The following is a 19,039-nucleotide window of genomic DNA, read 5'->3' as shown; positions in this document are numbered from 1 at the left end:
CCGCCTTCCTAAAGCAACCAATTTTCATCAGTTCCTGGAGTGCTTTTACTTTTTCTTGTCAAGCTGTGCCCTAACTTAATTTTGCTAACGTATATAATTTCCCCTAAGAAAAGATCGAGTGGACAAATCAGGTTCCTACTTCTGGCTCCAAGATATTACTGAGCTCCATAAGCTATTATGGAGTTCCAAACTATGGCAAAGAAGTCCCCCAAGGCTCACTTAGAAAAAAATATAAAAACACAAGTCTAAGCTTGCCAGAGTGTCTGTCTCTTGCATTCATAGAAACCTGCCTCAGAAAAAGAAAAAAAAAAAAAATCTTTATTATGTATGAGGTACAGACCATCTGCGGTGGTCTCTGAGAGCCAACTTAAGGAAGTGGGGGGGGGAGGGCCGTGTTCCCAGCTGCATTCACAGTCAGCGAAGAGCCTGAGACTCAGAAGCCGTTTGTGAGTAGGAAAGAGACGGTGGATTAGGATGAAGGATGTACAAGACCTGTCATTGCAAAGGATGGGAAAAAACTTTGCTATGTATCTAGTGTGTGTAGGGGTTCTGTGGAGAAGATCAACAACAACAAAGAAAACATGGTGAAGACAAAAAGATCAGCCCATAAAAGAAGTCTTCTAGAAGAGCTCTCTCCCTGTCACTGTGGTGGAAGGAGCATACAGAAGGTAGGAAGGATGATAATGTTATTAGTCTCGTTGCAATATGGACCATTGAACTCCTCGTGACGTGGGAAGTAAGAACGGCAAGAGCAGTAAACTGGTAGTAATGAAACCTTTGGGGAGGCTTTCTTTTTTTACTCTTTCTTTTAAAGAATTAAACACATCTTTCCATATTAGTCTTACAAATGTTCTTAATTCTCTTGACACCTCTTTTCACTACTGCCACTACACATATCTATATTAGCTATTTACCATTATACACACCATACAGCTCAATAACGTTTCATTTCTGAAAAGGAAAAAATAACCTTGTTTTTTAATTTTAACCACTGAAACTTGAGTTACATTTAAGCCTCCCACCAAAAAAAAACCCCATGAGAACATTTTCTAACTTCCAGCACCTTGCTATGCATTTATGTGTTTGCAGTTCAATAAACAGGAGATAGTTACATTAGCTATAAATGAACTGTGACTAGGTAAGTATGAGTAAACCTTTCGAAGTGACTGTTGCCGATTCTGTCAGGAAGCGAATCTATACCTCTCTATTCAAGCCAAAAGCATCACAAGTATTTGTCCTGTTATGTAAAAATTCGCTGGCTTTTTAAACACTACAAATTAAACCCTGGTTTCACTGATATCCCTGGCTAAAACTCCGCTCATCTCTCTGGGGCCAGGATTTCACCTGGAATTGAGTCTACATATGTGTAGATACTTAGCCGTGATGGAAGGGGCACTGACATTTGAGCTCTGGTGAATCTTGCCATCACACAGCTAAGTCGCTTTTCCCAGCGGTCTGCTCCACCTAGCTGCTAGAGATTTCGGCTCTCCATGCTGAATCAGCAAACACAGACCTAAGGCACGCTCCAGCAGCTTAGCAGAAAGCGAGGCATTTCGAAGGGTTTGAGCTGAACCTGTGGGTTTTGCAATGAAGCAGCTAAGGTGTGGGCACACGTTCCCTTCTGCAAATTCTGCTGAGGAAGCACTAATCCCCAATAAAAGGGTGGAGCAGGGAGTCCGGGGCAGTAGCAACTTAAACCACTTCAAGGAGGTTTGCCAGAGCTTGTCTGTCAGCGCTCAAGCTTTACTCCTGTAAAGAATCCTATCGACTTCAAAGGGACTGTGTGCACCAATGCAATTAGTGACATCCACGCTTGCAGAGAAGACTGAAGCCTAATTAAAATATGTCTTTTTAAAAATGTGCACGATGACATCACTTTCACTTTGCTAAAGTACTACAACTACTGGGAGAAATAGTGCAAGATTATTGTGCTTAAATTTGCTTATTTATTTAAAATAAGGTCAATTTTGCATACGCCAATATCCATAGAAAACTTACTAACTGTACCCCTGCAAATCTACGCTAATCTGTATACGCTAGCATGAATTAAGACGAGCCCTTGATATAAAAATGCCTTTTTATCCACGTATCTAGGAATATGCTTATGTCTAAGCAGGGAATTTTAAGTTGTTTCCCAGACTGTTCCTGTATCCAACTGCAACCTGTTTATTTTGACCTCAGTTCTTAGAAACTGTTGATGCCACGGTAGAAATATGCTGTGTGTTCCAACAGGCAACAAACAGTCCTAATGACAGAATACTCCATCTGTGCTGCCAGAGTGTACAGCCGCAGTCTATAGCTCGTATATGCTCTAACTGAGCATGAATCCTCAAAACGCAGAAAGAGCAGGAACGTAACCTGCACTGCAGCTTGTATTGCAAGGTATGTTCTGACATGACAAAACTACCCAAAACGGGCCTTTGTGGAGAGTCCGAAGTTAGCCAGTTTACATCAATATATGTAAATGCACCAGCACCACTTTTATTCTACCCTCCCTGTTCCGATTTTATTATGTACAGGCTTTTTAGGTTTTTTTTAATGTTTCAAAGCTACAAAGTAAAGAAAGATGACTTAAAAATTGTCCAGCGCTATCAAAAGGTAAGAGTTAAAGCATGCAGAACATATGGCACTATTTACAGCAGGCTAACACACTGAATTCAAGGGAATTTTCCATCAACCTCGTACTCTGGAAAAGGTATATTACAGAAAAATGCATGTGGGGATCCTTTAATTTTTCTTGCATCTTCTCTTCTTATATGATGCAGCTGTGGAGCAACACCCACTGGTATTGGTAGCATGAAACTGCGATCCTTTCCTTTTACCAAGGTCTGGTACCAATTACCATGGATTTAGAGGCACTATATAAAAGACAGTGCTGATTTGTTTCTAAATTTGTATCTTGATTAAACTGTCAGACTATAGCACAAAAGCAGAGCTTACCTGACTTTAAAATGCTACTACAATAAATTATCCAAGAAGTGCAGTACAATTTGAAAATGCTTATAAATGGATCAATACTACGCTTTATGTTTAGATTTTAAATTCTGCCCAGGCCAAATCAAATGGAATAGAAGCAGCATTTTATATTCAAACTGTAAACTCAGTATGTTCCAAATAAAAACTGTATGTGAGGAGAGACTGTGAAGCAGGATTTTAAAAATCAGCAAGTTGGCCAAGAGAATAACAACGGCATTATTATTTTCAAAATTACTTTTAACTGTATTTTGGTACACAAAAAAGCAAATATGAAAGGCTAAAACTCATATTCTCAGGAACACTGATGTAAACCTCCGTGGGTCAGAATAGTGTTTTTCAGCATTTACCCCTGTAAACAGAACAGAATTTGGTCTCACTCTGTCAAAGCAAAGTCGTTTCCCCCAGAATAGCTTCAATGATACTGAATATATTTTAACTATCTAGAATTTCAACATCTAGGATTAGTGCTGTAAACATACATAGCGATTGCGGTCTAATGAAAGAAGAAGTCAACATAAACATGGTGAAGCAAAAGCGAGATCAGCCATGCAGAACTTCCAAAAAGTAGTTTAGGAATTAAACTACTGTTATTAAAGCTTCTGTTATTAAACTACAGTTATTAAAGCTTTAACAGTATACTGAACCGTTCTGTATAATGCAAATAGTATTAAAAAAAAAAGAGATTAATTTTCAATCACAATTACAAGCCATCGCTTTTCCTAAAGCTTCTCCTTTTTCTTGCCAGTGTTCTTGTATGTCCTAACACATTTTTTCTACTTACTTTTACATGGTATCCATGTAAGAAAATAGCTATTCTAAATTAATTAATTAGCATGCACCCTTCCAGAGAGGGAATATATGATAAAAGTATTACATAGTGAAGTTCAGGCATATTTTTATACCCTCAAAAGAGAGTAATTGATCCTCCCCTCTCCCCAGTTTCAAATGTGGAACTTGGCTGCTATGGGTTCTTTCCCACACAAATCAAGCCTTAGCTCTTTTGAATTGAAACAATATGGGATGATTATTGTGGGAAATTTTTTACTGTTACTGTAATTTAAAACTTTCTGTACCCAATTTTGCATTTTCTATAAATCAAAAACCCATTTCACTTAGGGCTACAATTAAACAGAGGAAATCAAAGACTAACTTCTAAGCAAGTCTTGCTATTAATCATAGGATGAACTAGTAGTACAACTACTTTTACTGCAGTTTCTTTCTGCCTGAGAACTACATTTTAATCTAAAGCTTGAGCTCTTTAGAAGAGACTGTGTCACAGATGAGACAAATTAAATAAAGGTATACTAAATGGTATAGCATTGCATGCTATTTAAGATGGAAGAAAAAACCCCAAAGCATACCGACTTCTGTAGTAACTCCAAAAAAAATCACTAGCTACAATACAATCAATCACAGTTATTTATAGAAGCCTCTCTCACCTTTTGACACAACAGAAGCCTGCTAAAAAGTACAGCGCCTGCGATGTTTGCACTAATGCCATGCTACTACTGAGACAACTACTCAGGGTCTGATGCTGCAATTACAGAAGGTATCGTGCTTTTTCTTTCACCAGAAGCAGCCACGGAGTCTTGTCGTTTACTTTATGTATCTGATCTGAAATACATCTTTTTCTCCTTTTTAAAGAATAATTTACAAGAGCAATTGATTTCAACATCAAAATTTAAATTTAAAATATGACATACAAATGCAAACTTAAAATACTATTGAAAAATGAAACCGTGTGGAATATGTAAACTTAGGGCTTCTGTTTTTTCAAATTGGAAGTCAAAATGATGCATTTTTATTTCCTAAAAAGAAAAAATGCATCTTGATTGCTAGACAAAATAAAATACTCTTAAATTAACAGAAAGACATGTTTCACCCAGCTGTCGTGATTTTTTTTTCCCCTCTGTTTCTCAAAAAAAAATTTTTTATGTCATTACTGTTCTTCAGTGCCCAGATATTTTCAGGGAGAGGTTTAATGCCTCATGGTGTTCATCTTTGCAAAACTCCTACAGAGGTACATGTCACAGCATTATTTGCAGCAGTACATCCACAGTAAGAATAAGCAATAACAGTAATTTATTCATAAAATATATACTCAAATAAAAATTGGCTTCCAGTTAAACACAGTCTGTAATGTGTATATTCCATGCTAAAGAGGGACCTTTTACTGATTGCAAGGTAAAATTAAAATGTATTTTGTAAAAATTCCCACTTTTTTTAAATCGGAGACAAAGAAAATAGCTGTGAAGAGTTTGGGGAGTTACTGGAAGGGCTTCTTACAAAAACAAAACAAAAATCTTCCCAACACTGACTTACTATTCAAATACCGTGTTTCAATAGAACACCAACAGAAAAGTTTCCACCTCTGAGAAGAATTAAATTTTAAAAAGTGACTTACTGAGACTACAGATTGAAACATTGTTTTACTATTCTTTTTTTTTTCTAACGAAGATTTCTAATGTACTTGCAGATCTCATTATCTCTGACAATGAACTCCTGGAGCAATCAACACCTCTGTTTCTCAAGAAGTGCATTCAAAACATGTCAGTTCGTCTGTGACACAATGAGTTCCCAGGTCTTTGCTTCAGTGTGCCGAAACTTGCTCATCATTTTGAGCATACCATTTACTGAGTTGAAGGAAAGGGGAACTTCTCATTTTGTCTTCCTCTCTGACCTGAGCATCAGGTAAAGGCAGGTACTGACTACACAGGAGATGCACAAGCCAAAACAGTTCTTGGGACCATAGCCTTGCCTACCAGTAATTCTGGAAAGACTAGATGTGAATTGACCTAAAGAGTAAAGAAAGAAAAAGTGGTGAAAACCCAAAAATCAAACACAGAAGTTTTGAAATCTTGCGCAAACAGCATGAAAAAAACTGGAGCACTGACTCCATTTAGATAGTTACAAACCCTGCCCAACTTAACAGTCCAAACTAGAACATTTGTCCCTTCTCTTTTTCTCCTCAGGTTTATCACACTTATTTCTCCCATTTAATTCAAACGATACTGTAAACTGAAGGGGGAAATTGCCTACCCCGGCTAGCTTACACTCCTTGGTGCTCAGGATGCCTACACGCAGCTTGGATTGGAAGTGTTCTCACGCCAGAGAACATAAGACGACAGGTTACCAGAAGCTCTCACGAGCCAGCTGGAGACACCCAAATGCAAGCACTAGAACATACCTGGGGCCCGGCAGCACTCACCCAAAGATTTTCATCACCATTAGTAATCAGGCTATAAAGCTCTCAAACTGGGCAGAGGATTACTAGGAAACGTTTCAGAAAACTCTGGCTGGGGGTCTCCTGTATTTTCACTTTTGGATCAAAGCACTCTTTTTCACACAGCCCTTACTAGCTGCAGATGAGAGGAGGGGGAAGAGGTGATAGGAGGGGGTGAGGACACGGAAGCAACACAGTCTGGGACTACCAGTGGGTGCAAAAGTAAGTCCTATGCACGAGCATGTGCAGGATTTGATTGTCACAGGCACGCTTATTAAAAACGTAGGGGAAAAAAAAAAACCAAACAGTTTTTACAGTATTCATTAAAACACAGTTGGCCTTCTGCAGTAACTGAAGCAGTACGGCTTTAGCTGGCTTGAAGCTGTCCACATGGTGGAACCAGTGTGGCTCTCTGCGCTTAGTCAAATCCTCGCCTGCTTCCCAACTCTGTGCATCACGTGTGTGTCTGGGGCACTCTCCAGTGTAGCTGTGCCCTTGATGAGAATAGGAATTGTAGACGGGGTGACTGAGAAAGCCTGCTCACTTGAGCTGACTGTAATTTGCTACACAATGCCAGTGCTGCACAAACCAGGCACACTTGCCTGTCTTCCAGAAACTAAACTCTTAGTACAAACTAAACTCTTAGTACAAGAGGATAGGTTGCTGTAAAAAGACATAAATCCTTAACTCAACTACATTCAGGCAAGCAGTAGGATAAAAAGAATGTAATTATCAGAGAAAAAAAGAGTCAGCAAACAAAAGATTTAAAATATGCCAGTGTCTTTATTTTAAAACGTTCCCTCCCAGTTTTCTATTCTGCAGGGAGCACACAAAACGTTATGATTTGTAATTTTTAGTTGCCTTTTTCTTTTTTTTTTTTTAAGTCAATGATCTAATTAATTTCCCCATACAATCTTAAGATGCTATCAACACACTGGATTTTAATTACTTGTACAGCAGAATCCTAAACTGGAAGGGCAACAGACCAGGCAATTTCACAGCATCTTTCTATCGCGCTGTTCTGATCAGACTTAGACTCTGATTTGGGGTATATCCATGCAGATGCTGTGTGTGTTGCAATCTCTCCTATGGCTTATGAATGCCTAAAACAAGATGGTGGTGATGAAAGAAACCTCATGGCAAGTAAGCAAGAGAGCACATAGCCTTCCACTTTGGTGGAGAATACTACCGAATTTTGGGAGGCAGAGGAGTTGCCTCCTAAAGCTATGAGTGAAAGTCTCCATTCAAAGGAAGTCGAGGACTAGAATAGCAGCTGCAACACAGATCTAGACTATGAGGTGCCGCCTTGTGCAAAGCAGCATTTAACCCCTCGAATTCTGCAGGCACTGCATTTCAAAACTGTTCACAACTTCTCCCCTCTCAGCTCAGTGTTCTCCACGTGTATGTTGGACATGGTTTATTCTGACATCACGGAAGGAATCTCATAGGCAACGTCTGAGTTATCTCCAACTTACAAGGGGAGGTGCTGAGGCAGAGAAGGAGGAGGAAACTTGAAGAGGCTCTTACTGTTACACCCAAGGCTGAGTGTAAAAGAATCTCCCAACTTTTTACTCATTTTTCCAGACGAGGGCACCACGACCCCCACATACGAATGCTTCACCAAGGCGTAATTTCTGGACAATAGCATGTCTAAGATTCATAATTTACAAATTAAAGGGTATTATATTAAAGGACAGAAGAGTAACTAGACAAACTTTTGGGACTGCAGATTATATTGATCAGAAAGAGTTAACACCATTGATTTCCACGGCACAATAGAAATTATTTTGTGTATTTCTCCCAGTAGCTTCTACAGCACTAGTTCACAGTACATGAAGGACATAAAAAAGCTGTGTGCTATCTGAAATGGTTTGATTGGGACTTAAACTCTATGCAGGCCCTGAACTACTCATCTGCAAAGAGGTGAAATTCACTCTGTGAAGAATGGCTTTACTTTTTTTAATTGCCGTTAGAAGTAATACCCACTAGACAGCGATGTGAAACCCAGTCCATTGATCATCTGGATAAACCTTTTCATTATAAGCGTTTTCCAAAAATACTCATACAGAGCTGTAACGAAATCTGCAAGTGCACTGGCAAAGTAATTTTTCAGCTTGATCTCTTCATGTTAATTGAATTGTGAGCCTTTTCTATTTGTTCTTCCACTATTTGCAACTTTAAAACTAATATACACAGTTAAGGGATAGGCCTGCGTTTTCACAGATTGAGAAGCTTGTTAGCTCTTCCTGCTGAACCTTCAATGAATCTGTATTTGAGGTTAGATTGTATCTCAGGAGGAACACTCGGATGACAAGAAAAGTTACAAAATTCAGGGAATTGATACTGGCTCAATCCACCACCAGGCGGGTGTGTACCCTTTCACGTATTCAGCTCAGCAGGCATCGAAAGTAAAAAGGCTTGCGGCAATTATTTTGACAATAATGGAATTTTAGTGCTTCTGTGTCCAGCCCAGAACCTTGTATGGGTGCAAAACTGCCATATTCAACCAACAGCGTAAAGAAATCTATTTTGGGAAGAGAATTATGCTCATACTTTAAGTTCCTTCAACTTGCTAAAACTGATTGCGAGCTGCGGACTGCAGTGTCACAGACTGACGAAATATTCACCAGTAAGTACATATATATATGCGCGTACAGTACCTTCCAAAAGCACGGAAGTATCTTCATAAAGTTACAACTGTTTTGTTGTCGCTCCTGACTTCCACATTGGCCTGCTCTTTACAACAGGCACAACCACCTTTCAGTTTGCTTTTCTCCCCCAAACCAGTCCTCTGTTTCTAGAAACTCCAGACCACCCTGTTCCCTGCTGGCTGTATCTGCAGCCAAGTGCTTTCCTTACCCGCTTGCCTTAAGCAACACCGAAAGTTTTGACTCTTTGAAAGCATTTTGGGGCAAAAAATACAAGCACCTGATGGATGCCATTTTTATCCTGTTAAACACAACCCCCTGAGAGCATTGTATGTTATAGAGAAGAAAGTAATTGCCACTCTAAATAAAGTACTAAATAGCATCTTAAATGTGTACATGTTCAACTTCATTTTTATTTACACCAAATAGGAGTGCATCCATACAAAAAATACTCTGCTCTCATACGTGAAACATATATTGTAGAGTGGGTTATATTTTAAATGAAATAATTTTATAGAGACATTCAGAAGGCACCAAGGAGACAGTAGAAATAATTGTTTTAGTATAATTTAAAATGTAAATGTCATGTAGTATGTAATTTAAATGTAAATCTGCACCTTAAACCTTCAATCCATCAATGTAAATCTCCATTTAAGAAACAAAATTTCCATGTGATCATGTTAATTCCTCCTTCTATAATAATTATAGAATGAGAAATGTATAACCTTCCATTAAAAAACTGGTAACTAACTATCTTCATAACAGACTGAGTTGGAAAACTATTTAAAAAAAACGGTTACTAATAAAAATAGATTTAAAGATGTAAATGGTTTACTCACATAATAACTAAGCGACAAAACCCCCCTATATTTCACACTGCATTAAACCCAAAACCAAATCCCATGACGAACCCCCCCAGCAAAATTTATATGTTCATGCCCTTTGGGCCTGTAACAGAGTTTCCATCCATTTTGGGATAGTATGATCCATTCCTTCCCATACACCCTGCAATTCATAAGCACATGCTGGAGTAGGAAGAATACCAATGCTGTGTCCCTTAAAACAAGAAAGCAAGACTCTGATGCTCCTTGGTTTAAATTAGACAAAGTAAGAAGGTAAAAAAGCTAACTGCATAAGTCCATAAGGTCATGCAGAATGTAGCGTTCTTTAAATGCACTTTAAGAGTCATTTGAGTTCAGGCTTCCTGTATCAGGTTTTTAAATTAGTGTTACTTTGGTTTGAAAGCATAATCCAAAACTCTCTGATATCTGTGGGAGACTTTCCACTGACTCAGGACTGGATATACTATTTTGTTTCCTATAGACAAATAAGAAAATACATCTCATCCGCCAAAGGTAACAAAAATGTCATGAGAACTCTCCTTTTTTTAAAAAAAAAAAAAGAAAAAAAAAGAATCTGCAACCAGAGAGAAAAATAAATATCAAAAAAAAAGAGAAAAAAAAGAATGATTTATCAAAGAGTAAAATCTTTTGAAAATAATACTTGCTGTATATACAAATGTAGAAGTAAATATACCAAAGCTCTTTGTGTATGGGTAGCAAAACAAATACAGTGATCAAAATCTCTTGGATGCAATCAAATAGCTTTCCTACCCTTTTACACACTGAATTCCAATAAAAAGCAAGACTAATTCTGAAAATATTGCCAATGCATTTAAAAGTCCATGTCAAGGCTTTGTGTTCACCAACTCAGTACTTCCTGAACTGAAATAAGTAACTGTCCATCTAAAACGTTGTAAATATTTGTAACTTCTTTATGGTTATTACATCTTGCAGATGAAAATGTAAATTAATTCCTCTACAGCTTTATCTTCTGGCCAGAAAAAAGTCTTTTCTATCACCTATCCTATTCCGATTCTGTAAGATCAGTTACTGTGAGCAATGTATTAGGAAGAATAATGTAATTTGTGTCGAAAAATCAGTATTAAGTGTATCACACCTTTACCGAAACCCCAAACTGACCTCTCTGATAAATTAACTTCAGTGTGAAGTATCTTGGCCTACCATCGTTGTAAAACACAAATAACGCTATCAGGTATTTCTCTAAGCTACTAAGTGCCACTGCCTGCCCCTCCTCAGCATTAAAATAAATAGACTTGACGGTGCTGCTTCTTGTTTTCTAGCTCCTGAGATCAACTGTTTCCAGTGTACGTTTATATTTTTGAAATTACCTAAAACAAGAAAAAATAAAATAGAGAAAAATAAAGAAAACAAGACCAGTTTCAAATAATGCTATTTTTTCTAATTTGGCATTCTAAAAATATTTGTGTCTGTAGTCATAAAAGAATGTGAACTCTTTTATTATTAAAATTGAAGCTGCCTTCTCCTTCTGGAAATGTCCGCTTACATTGACAAAAGAATTTCAGGAGCTGAATGAATGCTACAGTAAACATATCTGTATGCAGGTATCTGAATACATGGGCAACATGCTAAGTGTACCTCAGATTTAAAGTGTTGCAAAATATCAGTCAGCAATTCAAACACAATCAATCAAAGGCTATAGAAAATGATGACTTAATTAATATTTAATAAAGGTATATTGGTTATTATAATAATAAATTCATTTTTCCTTAGCTCCTCTTCCTTCCCCTTTGCAAAATCTTCAATCGGTATCCAAAGCAATTTACTTTTCTATTTGTGTTTTAACAAGTTTGAAAAGAGCAAATCACTTTGAAACTCCAGAGAGATTGGACAGCAGCTAAATGTTTTCCTTGGCAGATAACAGGATACGACGGTTGAGGTTAATTTAAACTTACGTGTATAAAAATAAATAAGTAGTACATTGCCATCTTAAATCTACAGACTCCTTCCAAAAAGGCTGCCTAATTTAAATAAAGAATGCATAAGGTAATGCATCAACTACATACCAAATACGGAACCAACTTTTTTTTATTCTTAAAACTCTCATTTGGAGCACCAGTGAGAAGCTCTTTGCAGGCCCCCCCTTTTTTAAAAACAAAACAACAAAACATGATCAATGCTTAGACATGTATTTTGGAATGTCATGCCTGGACAATTTTTAAGGGAGTTTTGAAAAGTTTTGTGGAAGACCCTGAAAACCACTATAGCAGTCAGATCGTTATTGCAAACTATTATGTACATAGGCTTAATCCAAATCCCATTTGAAGTCGATGGAAAAACCCCCGTCGCCTTCAGAGGCCTTTGGATCAGATCCTTTGTTTCCAGAGGTACAGCATAGCAAATTTCAAACGTAGGCAAGAGGGAAGAGCGTACAACTACTAAACAACTGGTAAGACTAATCTTCTATGAAAAAAGACTGTTTTTACAAAGGGCATCAAAAAGATGAGATCTTATATTTGACGGTATATATTTTTAAAAGACCGTCTGCAAAGGGCCTGATTCTGCAAAGGGCATTTTATTCCTGCATATCCACCTACGAATCAAGGCATCTTAAACAGAATTACGTTCTATTTTGGAGATCGTAAGCCAAATTTTAATGAAATCCTACCAGTACTGGGGTCACTAGGAGATTTAAAATATTCTACGTGAGTGCAGGAATAGCTGTGCACAAAGTTCTGCATCGTTCCTCGGAAAATCACAAATTGGTTTGCTGGCTAGTGAGAAGTTATAGGCCAGATTTATCAGTGATTCCACAAATGCGGACACATACTACGTTAGTGAATATCTAGGTAGAGGGGGATTTCTCCAAATCCCATCAAACTCAGCAGAATTCATCCTATTGTGGATCAGGCACGGAGTCAAATGCATAAACAAGTAGAGATTTGCACAGCCAGTACAGTTAACAGTAGTATAAACTCAGGACTTGCAAAAGTGCATGTGCACTTGAAAACATCTACCCCGCCATTTTATATCTACTGGGATCACTCTACTTATGAATGTCTATTGTGCTGGCCACAGGGATTTCAACTTTTTGTCTTCTAGCTGCAATCATAAGTCTAGCTAGTTGCATGCATACTGAATAAATGAATACTTATGTTTGCAAAAATCAAATGCATTGTACAAGCACGCACGCTATATGAACACGTATGTAGCTATGAAGAAACATGTTCTACAGTATGTCTTATGTGAGAAACAAAGACATGCAATCATATTTCTAAATTTTTTTTTTTTCTTCTCAGACAGGTACAGGCACCATAAATCAAAATTAAAACTGCATGGCAGTATTTCTTTGTTATATATATTAGACCTCCACGACAACCACCATTGCGGGGGGAGAAGGAGGGAGGGCTGATTACCTGCACCTGTTTCAAGCTCAGAGCGACTGATGCAGTTAGTAGGAAAAATGCCTAATTAGAGCGCATTTCCATTTTCTTGAGGGAAGGTGTCACGATCACAGGCCTGCCCATGCCCTGAGCACCCATGTGCACAGGAGACTTGGAAGGCTGCCGTGCGAGGTAGAAGGCCCTGCCGAGGTTTATCACGCCACAGGAATATGTGGCACTTGGACGAAGGCCGATTACAGTGAAACCATTCTGCCTGCAAGGGAGCTGCTGAAACACTGAATGGATGTGAATTACACCTCCCTCCAAAAAAAGAAAAAAAAAAAATTTTTTTTTTAAAAGAAATCTGGATGAAACAAGGCATTTCTTCCACTCCTCGTTTTACTTCTCTTTAGCTGCTACAAAACGTTTATGAATACTTGGCACGTACTAGGAGAAGGCAGTGCTGGATGTAGCAATACAGCCATACAAAATACAATACAGTCTTAGAGTCTTACGTTATCTTCTATGTTCAACGAAGATGAGAACTCCGGACTGCACCCACAACAGGAGGTAACTCCTGCTCCATTCCCTTTCCTTTTCTTCTCTCCACCTCCTCCCTTTTCCCTCTCCTTTACCCACAATAAAATCTCCCTTAACCTGATCCAAACCTGGCAGCTTTCATCCAGGCAAAATTCCAATTAGTTTCGAAAAGTTTAGCCTGAATAAGGACGCCACACATCCCATTTATTATCTGTGAAAGTAACCATCACATCGTAACCCACCTATTTGTGTTAAATGCTGTGGACTATGCTCCTCTTGTTTCATCGCAAGCTGCTCTCTGCCTTGCATGTAACAGTGCTCTCTGTTGAGCACTCTGTATTACTCACAGGCCTAGAACATGTGTACCTTTCCCCATGTTCCCCGCTTTCTCTGCGTTAGTATCATTCGGTGAAAGCCATATTTTTAGTCCAGGTAGGTGGGAGTTTAAGAATAGACTGTTCATTTATCAGCAACGCCTTAAATATCCTTTTGGAGGATAAAAATTCATTTGGAGGATGGGGGTGGGGGAGAAAGACGGAGTTTGGAGCAAAACTAGTGCATCTTAGATTATTTTCACTGTGTTTCACTCAATTATTATCTGAAAATATGCAAAACTTCATCCTAGCCAGCTATAAAAAAAGTCTTTTAATTAAGCAAAGTATTGTCTATGCTTTTAATTTTTCATTCCATGCACCAAACATTTTGTACGAAAATCTTGGCAGTCCAACACAAAACACTTTCAAAATGTAAATGCTATAGCTCGTGTGCATAATTCCTGAAGGCATTCATCTGAGGGCCTGACTATTTCTATCAGCAGTTATATTCCAAGTTACAGACTAAAAATAATTTTAAATTTAAAACCTGGAATTCACCAATCTAATGAACACATTTTAATCCTTCTTCAGTTAACATACACGTGATCTTTATGCACTGCTATGTTCATTTTCAGCATAAAATCTCACTGTGAAATAAACCAGTAATAAGGCAATTCTGCTTCTTTTACTTTCACAGCAATCATTTCTAGCAAGCCACCACAAAATAATGAACTAATACACCAGAAGCAATTTTATATTCCTTTAAGTGCTAGTCCTCAGCAACAAAACAACCCCAACAAGTACTACAACCTAAGAAAAAGAAATCCTCTTTAGATAAACAGCATCATTAGGAGCAGTATCATTGAGCACTCTGAAAATTCTCAGTGAGGAGTGTTTAGCAGTTTGTGATTTTATAACAACGACTACAAGTTAAAACCCTCAACTATTATTTTATTTGCATTGTACTGTGCAGCTACTACAGGCCTCTAAAAAGTACTCTGAAGAAATTCATTTTAGCTATCACCAAGCCATACGTTCCTAAATTCCTTTCTTAATCTACACAGTTCACGAAAACATTCTTTACTTATTTTGAGCTTGATCGGCCAATAAATACTGCTTTACTACTTAAAGTTATGAGTTGTTTTTCAGTTTATGTTGCCATAAAACAGTTCAACTGCAATGCCAATACAGAGATGGTTTCGATACAATGCTGTCAATAGGCTGAATTACACTGTTTTTGTACAAGTCACTAGGTATTTCCTAATTATTTTGTGGGTTTTTTTGTGGAGAAAAAAAAACCAAACTTACTTGGATTTGTTTTGTTATTTACTTTAATTCCTGGATATAAATAAAATTAAAGGGAAAAGATTAAAATATTTTACATAAGCATCCCATTTTTTCAGTGCAAAGAAAAGCATTTTGTTTTACAAATATATGTGAAAGGGCTAGTTTTCTCATAAAGTGTCTTTAAAATATATTTATTTCCAGATACTTTAATTTACACATGCACTTGTCTATACAAAGAATAGAATAGGTCTGGCAATTTCATAGTAGTAGTAAATCTTAAGTGTATAACCATCTGCCAAATTGTGCCTAACTCAGTACATCTATAGCCACATGCTACTTTGATCTATAAATGACATTACTCTAATATTTAATTATTATACTTAAAATAAATTCCTTCATTAATACCCAAAGAGCAAAAGAAAGAGAGTGGGAGCGTGCATGAGCATGTGCCCGTGCGCGCATGTAAAAGATAAAGAAGAAAATACACTTACCGCACTCATAGACCTTTAAAGGCCATCAAAAACAGTATTTTAAAAATATATGATAAAAATAATTATAAACTAATCCTGAACAATTCCAGGTATTATAAAATTTAAATACGAACCCTGAAATTATTTATGTCCAAATTCACATTGCTAAGACAATCAGGAAACGTAATTGTAATGAGATACAATTACTGAAGATCATCACAGTTACCTTAAAAAAATATTAGTTGAGAAATGCGAACACGTACCCTCGTGTATACACACAAATGGCATAAAAGCCTACGTACTTGTTAGCAGCTGCGTTAGAACTGCTCTGCACATGGATGTTCAATAATGTTTCAATCGTACAGAAATATTAAATAAATATAAAAACTTGCACCGCCCAACTTTGTTTGATTCTTTTCCTGAGCTTCCTTTTCTTTTTTTTTTTTTTTTTTTTTAAAAAAGGGGGGGGGATGCCATTCAAGAAAGAAGCTATATTGTAATCAATGAAGGCAAGACTGGCACAAGTCCTAGAACATTTGCATTCAGAAATAAAAGCTGTGATCGACCTTTGTCTGCTAAGAAAATGAAGCTTGCTGGTTTTAAACAGACTAGCGAAGGGAGGGGCAGACTTGATAGAGAGGGAGAAGAGAACCTAAAAAATAGCAACAATCGCAAATATTAGTATATCACATCCCTAAGAGCCAGCGAGCGATCATCCTGAACGAGCCTAAACCTCGCCGGGCTGATCACATACTACTGGTTAATAATAAATTAATAGGCAGATGCGAGCCAATTTGCCGATACCCACGTAGTTTCTGAAACTTAATTTTCCTACTTGGTAATCACTCGCCGCTCACACCATCGTAGCGGTACATAAACACGAAATTCTGGTGCACGTCAAGGGGGAGCAGGGAGACGGTGGGAAAGCAGCTTACCCTGCACAGGGTGAGAAGCCAGCCTCGGGGAGCCGCCGATGTGGTGGTGGTGGTGGTGGTGTTCACCTTGCAGCTCTGCAGTCTCCTGGAAAAGCAGGCAGAAGGCACTGAGCGAGCTCTGTGGCATTTCTCGCCCTTGCAAGTGCATGCAGGCCTGGGAGAGGAGGGGAAGGCGGTCCTTACCTAGCAACCGGCGCCGGCTTCTCCTCCGCCCGCTCCCCTGCCACAACTGCCCCCGGCTGCCAGCGCCCGGCAGCAACAATGGGCGGCTGCGAGGGGTGGCATGAAAGGGAGGGAAGGGAAGGGAAGGGAGAAGTGAGGGGAGGGAGGAAGGGAGGGAGGGAAGGGAGAGAGAGAGAGAGAGAGACGGAGGGAGAGAGGAGGGGAGGGGAAAAAGAGAAGCGTGTTAAGCTTGTCTGGTAGTTAACAAGTCTTGAATGAAGAATGTTAGCAAACAGACAAACAGCATGTCTGATGCATGCTAATAGTCCTGGCTTCACCACTGACACTATGAATAATTCAGTAGAAAGGAGGGAAAAGAAGAAGAAAAAAAAAAAAAAGAAAAAAACACCCTCCACCCTCCCTTCACGCTTTCAAACGTCTGCAGAGAAGACGAGAATAAAAACTATGCCGCAACTTTCTCCTTTCCACCCATCGCTAAGAAAATATTCGGCAAAAAGGCCAGTTAGGCACCATCACTTTCGCCAGTGCTGCCTGTCGGAGATTTTCGATTCCTATTTTTGTTGGCTATTAATGTCCCCCCCTCCCTCTTTACCGCCTATTTTACTTCTTTTGTCTAGGAGCTGGCACCTGTCCCAGAGACGGCATTTTACTGCACATCCCCTTTTCCCTCCTCAGCTGAGAAGGAGGGGGGAGAGGTTTGCAAGGACGAAACAGCCTGTGCACCCCCTACCCCACACTCAGCTCCCTGCCTCCCCTCCCCCCCCTCCCCCCAATATTTCCATTTCAGCCATGGTCAGATTACAAGGGGTTTGGAGGGATATCATCCGCCCTATTTCATATGGCGCAGATACCTAAAGCCATTAAAAATATATTTCTGTTAAAGAGAAACAGAAAGCCAGCGAGAGCGAGAGGCTTGTTCCATAAGCAGCACTGTGCACTGATACTCGGGGGAGAAAAATCAAAAATAAAAGCCTTCATTCTCACAGCATACAAACTAGCAAAGCCCGATTCATTGGTCAGTCAAAGAAATCAATTTCTTTAAGGGAGGAAAAAGAGAGAGAGAGGAGAGAGAGAGAGAAAAGGATCAGCGGAGGGGAAAATACTTGGAGCTTTAACCTCAACACTGCGATATACAGTACAGCCGAGCACAGCGCGGGAGAGACGGAAAATGAGCCCCGTTCTTAAACGGTGGAAGAGGAGGGTTAAAAAAGCAGAGGAAGAAGAAGATCCTATTTGCAGCATTTTTAAAAGTTCTGCTCTGGCAAAGGCCGTCTGAAGGGGAGGCCCTTGCAGCAGGAATGCGAGCAGCAGCAGCAGCAACCTTTTTTTCAGAGTCCAGCCTCCCCCTTGTGAGCGACTGGAGCAATCTGGCTAAGGAAGAGGAGGAGGAGGAGGAGGACGTGAGCTAGCGAAACGCAGAAGGCTAGAGCTGATGATGAAAGAGAGGCACGGCCCTGCGTGAGCAGGCTCGTTTTCATCATACGCAAACAGAGACACCGAGAGACACGCACCCCGCACACCGCAATGAATCAAGCACCCTGCCACGCAGCGACACCCGCTCCGGCCCCCCCGCCGCCGCCGCCGCCGCCCGCCCCCCCCCGCCCGGCCCGGCGTCCCGGGGTTGGGATGGGGACGGCCCTGCCCGGGGGGACCCGGGGAGAAAAAGAGCAACTGGGAGGACAGGCGCTGCGCTGGAATGTAAATGCTATGGCAATATGCTTGACAGTGCAGTGCGGCTAATGAAGCTTTTAATTGGGGGGGGTGGGGGGGAGGGGAGAGGAAGGTCCTACGGAAATATCTTCCGGGATTAAAACGGAGAGAAGAGGGCTCCTCTTTATATTTACACATACCTAGACGTCTCTCTGTAGCAAAGCAGTCCGCAAGGACCACGAAACTGCAGCACACAAAAAAACCCACCCAAACCCACAGAGCTGAAAATGGATATTTGAAAAAGTAAATACTGTATGTGACAAAAAAACTTCGTGATTTTGTTTTCTCATGCCCTTACTTCTAAACCAGCTGCACAGCCAAGCTCAGGCTGCTTGGCCCTTATAACTATCTTGGCACCGAGTCAAAAGCTGATAAGCATTTGGGCGAGACAGCTCAACTGCTGTGCTGGAAGAGAAACAGCTGCCATGATTGCTGTTTGATTGAGAGCGCTTACACACACTCACCAAAAAACATATCGGACTGCAAAGACGGGCCACAAATGCCTGAGGATTCAGCTTCAGAGGATCTCAACACACATTTCCTTTTTAA

General features: G+C 39.5%; 1 long non-coding RNA gene across 2 annotated transcripts in view; it reads right to left on the bottom strand.

Annotated features, from left to right (window-relative positions):
• Positions 1 to 19,039, bottom strand: part of LOC142087681 (uncharacterized) — a 112,185-nt gene that overhangs the window by 87,336 nt on the left and 5,810 nt on the right. Inside the window, exons 2-4 of one of the 2 annotated variants that reach the window (XR_012675558.1) lie at positions 18,631 to 19,031; positions 16,781 to 16,866; positions 16,598 to 16,682 (exon numbers count right to left, since the gene is read on the bottom strand). This is a non-coding gene — a long non-coding RNA (uncharacterized LOC142087681). Of the gene's footprint in view, positions 1 to 16,597; positions 16,683 to 16,780; positions 16,867 to 18,630; positions 19,032 to 19,039 lie in introns of those variants that run through there. The other variant, XR_012675559.1, reaches the window with a different exon arrangement.

This window comes from Calonectris borealis, chromosome 1, assembly GCF_964195595.1.
Source record: "Calonectris borealis chromosome 1, bCalBor7.hap1.2, whole genome shotgun sequence".
NCBI lineage: Eukaryota > Metazoa > Chordata > Aves > Procellariiformes > Procellariidae > Calonectris > Calonectris borealis.
The sequence above is the reverse complement of the archived record's forward strand: the minus strand, read 5'-3'. Positions and strand labels throughout refer to the sequence as shown.